Source organism: Octodon degus, unplaced genomic scaffold, assembly GCF_000260255.1.
Source record: "Octodon degus isolate 3935 unplaced genomic scaffold, OctDeg1.0 scaffold00630, whole genome shotgun sequence".
Lineage (NCBI taxonomy): Eukaryota > Metazoa > Chordata > Mammalia > Rodentia > Octodontidae > Octodon > Octodon degus.
This window is the reverse complement of record NW_004525206.1, coordinates 25,663-30,707: the sequence shown is the minus strand read 5'-3', so window position 1 is coordinate 30,707 and position 5,045 is coordinate 25,663.

The following is a 5,045-nucleotide window of genomic DNA, read 5'->3' as shown; positions in this document are numbered from 1 at the left end:
GTTCATGCAGCATCACTTCGAAGAAACACTTTTCTTTCTCCACTGAATTGTTTTGCTCTGTTGAAAACAAATTGAACATGTACATGTGATGCTCTTTCTGTAATAGCTATTTTTCTACATTGCTAAAGTCCCTAAATGATCTACGTGTCTTATATTCACCAAGATGAAACCACTTGGATGACTTCTTCCCAATCTGTTATGGTACGATGAGTTCATCAAAATAGTTTCTTTCTCTTAAAAAATGTTTTATTTAAGCATCTTATATTTCCATTTAAATTATACAATCTGATCTTCAATTAATCTGAAACAATCTCATAGAACCTTTCAAAAACACTTTACTAAAATTAAAAAAATGAGGAATTTAAAGATAATGAAAGGCCAGCCAAATAGCTTAGGCGATTAAAGGGCCTGCAAGCAGGCACAGGGGCCATGGGTTTGATCCCCAGGCCTGCTATGCTGGTCCCGCTCCTGGGACATGCTGAGATGGCAATTGAGACTGGGCATGGTGGAGTGCGCCTGTAATCTTGTGTCTTGGGAGGCTACAAACAGGCGGATCATTATGAGTCTGATCCAATAGTGAGACTCTGAATACCCTGTAGACCCTTCCCTAAAATCCAAAAAAAAAAAAAAGAAAGAAAGAAAAAGAAAAAGAAAAAAAAAGATAATGAATTTTGTAATTCATGTGCATGACATATTTCTATTTATTCCTAGGTGGAAGTCTCAGACATTTAAAAGAAGATGAACAATTAACTGAGAAAAACTGACAATCTTCAACTGAAAAATGGACAAACTGTTCAAAAGATTTTCATATAGAATAAAGAACTCTTGCAATTTAAAAGAAAACAACACAAACAACTTAAAAATGGATAAAGTGCTTGAGAAGACTCTTCATAAAAGAGTATCTAAGGCTGGTGAGATAGCTCAGCATTCTAAAGCACCTGCTTAGGCAAACTTAGGCAGGGACCACCATTCCCTGGCACCACATGCTTGCCAGTCCTGCCTTCAGAGAGGGCTGAACAGGAAAAAAAAAGAATATCTACAGGATAAACAAGCACAAAAGAGATAATCTCCACAGTGATTAACAGAATACATCCTACAAGCTAAATCTAGCTATTCACCTATTTTTAGAAAGCTGCTTGGTACCAAGCCATGCCACTTGCTTTCATATGATCAGTGGCTTAACTCAGGGTGCAGGGACAGAGCTGAGAAGGAGCAAAAGAGCTTGAATTACTCACAAAGCTGCCAAGACTTAAGATTTCCTCTTCATTGGGAAGAATTTATTGATCTCCATTCTACATTGCAATCATCAGGGAAATGAAGGCAAATACCACAGTAAGATAGCATAATAACTATTGTGTTTGCATAAAATAAGGATGACTACTAAGTATTGACAAAGCTATAGAACTGTTAACATTTCAGCCATGTTCTCTTCAGTCCGAATGCCTCACCCTGATGGGACCTGAATATGGGAAGGAAAATGCTCAGTGAAGCAGCTTGAAGGTCAGTATCTGCCTTTCAAGACTCAACGGCAGGGGTCATGCATATTTCACCCTTCAGCAGCCCCTTTTTCAGTATGTCCAGCATCTTAACCAATTTCTTCAGACCCACATGGTCCATCCCCGAGTAGAGGGCCCCAAATGCTCCATAGCTGATCTCCAGAAGAGCAAAATGACTTCCACCTGGAGCCGCCATTGGCACAAAAGTCAGACTCAGCTACTTATATCAGTGCTATGCATTAAAGAAGAGCAGAGGAGATGGTAACAGTGTAGGGTATAAGTCTGCAAAGTATGCCATATATATATATATATATATATATATATATATATATATATATATATCTTCATAATATAAACATCACTATTCTGTATGTGAAAAAAAAAAAGTCTTAGGAAACTGTTCAGTTCAGTCCCCTTCATAACCACAAAGGGGCAGTGCTGCCTCTCTTACATATATGCATCAAATGACCAAAGATTATCTTTTAAAAAGCGAATAAATTTTCCTCTCCTATCCTGCTTCAACTTACATAGGTATCAAACATGTATCTTTGTGTACATCAGTCAATCAATCTATTTAGATAGATTTTTAGAAAATATAGATTCCTATTCTTTCAGGGCTGGAAATACATCTTTGGAAGGAGCCTTTCTCTGAGGATACAGGTTCCCTGGTCATGGCCACACTAACTTCTCTATTGAGAGCTCTCAAGGTCCTCCATATGTAGCCCAGACTCAAGCCTCATTGATTTAACTGATCCTGAAATTCCCTTCTCCATTCCTTTTACTTAAAAATCTACTCGAGCTTGAAGGCGCACTACCAGCACCTCTGGCTGGGTCTAGAGGTAGAAATAATGCCATCCTTGGCAATTGTCTTGCACAGAGACCTCTGCTAGGTTTTAGCGAGCTGTCCGTGAGTGCAGGGACTTGGTGGTTGGTGCTGTATCTTTCACGAATGAGATCAGAGGGATTCCCATCGTTCAGGCAATAATGGGCCCTCAGTGCACAGGCAGCAGTCTCTCCTTTGGCTTCACTTGTAGGGATTCAGTTTTCTCTACCCAGTCATAGCCTAAAAATGTTAAGTGGAAAATTTCTAAACTAATCAAAATTTTAAATTGCATGCTGTACCAAACAGCACGATGAAATCCCCTGGTGTCCTGCTACATCCCACCTGGGATACGCCTTGTCCCTGTGTCCACAGTACCTGTGCTGTGGTTGATATCAGCTCATTTGTGACTTAGCACTTACGCTGTTATCAGAATGAATGTCCAGGTGTCGGAGCATTTGTGTTCACACAATTCTTATTTTACTTAGTAAAGGGCCCAAAGTGCAACAGAAGTGGAGTTGGCAATGCAGAAATGCCAAAGAGAAGTCAGAAAATACTTTCTGTGGGTTAAACAGTAAAATTTTATCACAGAATATATGTATAAGAAAAAACATAGTATGTATGGCCTGCTACTGTCTGTGGTTTCAGGCATCCATGGGGTGTCCTGGAATTCGTCGACTACAGATAAGGGGGTGACCCCCTAGACTAAATGCCTGTCGAAGTGAATGAGCTCATGGAAAAGAGAACACACCAAATCATAAAGAAACATTCAAAATTATCTGCTTTGCTATTGATGTAGAACAGGATTGGGCAGATTAAGGGATGTGAGCCTTTTTCATGTGTCAGAGGATGGTGGTGTTTGGCTCTGAATGGATTTGCAACATCAGCTGCAGAGGACACTGTTATAACCTGACCAAAGCGCCACCATCCTGTTCTGTATGCGCCGTCTTAGTGAACCATGTCAGCTGCTGTAAAATGTGACTTCCTGCTTCCTAAGCCCCTCATCCCATCCTTGAGTTCAATATGTGCTTTGTCTCACAGAACACCTGTTTCCTGAAGCCCCCATCCCACCCTTGAGTTCCAATGTGACTTCTGTTTCCCAAGCTCTCCCCAGACCTACAGCCATATTTAGTCTCAACAGACGCCATGAGTTTTTGAACTTCCCCAGTTGTTCCCCATGCCGGCTTTGTGGTTTTCAGCTTTATAAACCCCACGCTCCCCCTCTTCAGCATGCACTTAGGCACTTTGTGCCGGGAGTTGCCGCTGGGTACCAGCTAAAATAAAGCGCTTTTTAAACTTTTGAGCCTGCCTCATTTTTGAGTTACAACAAACACATGTTGTCCATGGATCAGAGCCTCTAAAAGAAGGACAGCAGGGTGGATGAAGTCAGCCACAGGGGTCTCAGCGAGATTAGTCTCTCTCTAGGTGAGCCCCAAGTCAGGGAAACTTCTCACATTTATTGAGGGCTCCAAACAGGCTAAGGAATACACTTAACTAATTTGGTGTAAACAAGCTGCTTTCTATGTTGTACTCTGGCATTCACCAGCTAGTTTGCGTATCCCTGGTTGGTAACTTCCCAGGTAAAGGAACAAAGAACAGAGGGGCCCTGCCTCCAGGAATCTGTTACCACCTTGCCTCCAGCTTGGGGGAACTACAAGGAGCCCTTCTCCTTAGGCTCTGCTCTTTGTTCCTTGCTCCCTCTGTACAGTAAACTTCTGACTCACAGCACTACAGCCACAACGTCCTCTCTGCTTCAGAAAAAAAATCCTCTATGTTCCTTTATCGTCTATAGCTTATTAGTGCAGATCATCCCTGCTTTTTAGGTTGCTTTGGAATTTGTCAATTTCTTCCTCTGTGCTCTACCAGCTGGAACATCTAAAACACAACTATTAGATTTTCATACTACTATAAACCCACAAAAACAAAATGTGAGGGAAACATTGGAAATTTATTCAAACTCAGGATGGGAGCTGCTGAACACGCTGAAGTTCTGGTGGGAAATTTCTTTATTGCTGACCTCCACAGAACGATTCCTTTCTCCTTTCCTTACTGGCTGCACAGTCAGACCTCTGTGACCCATATAGTTCCAGGATTTCCTACTTTTCTTTTCCCCAAATATAAGTTCAGGGATACTTATTTTACTTAATTTGTAGTTCAAAAGAAATAGAAATGAATTTTTCTTTTTATTTTTTATTTTAAAGGGAATAAAAAAATTTAAAAATCATAAAAATGATACAGAGTTTCAAAACAAGACAAGAAATTGAGAATGGTTCTTACAAATTACCTTTTATCATTTCTTAGTGTTGTGTGAAATGGGGACACATCTGAAGTATTGGAATAAACTTGGAGCTCTCCAAGGACAAAGGTCTTTCTATTCTTTCTCCTGACCCCTGACCTTAGATTATAATGGAATATCATGCTCTTGTGCATCCTTAATAAACAACATTTGTAATAAAAATGAAGTGTCACTGTCTGACAGTCTTTTCTGACACCGTTGTAATGAAGGGGATTTCCATTCATGTAACTAATTATCACAGCATAAGATCACTAGGAGTCATAGAAAAGGGTAGGAGAGTATTTGTAGGAAGCGATTTGGAATTGATCCATCCACATGTATAAGGATGGGATTTCTACACCCAAATAACTGCATTTTCAGAAATTCTAAATTAGGAGGAAATGGAGAAGCACTTCCTTCACCGGAAATGGCTTCAGATGGAAGCACCTGTCAA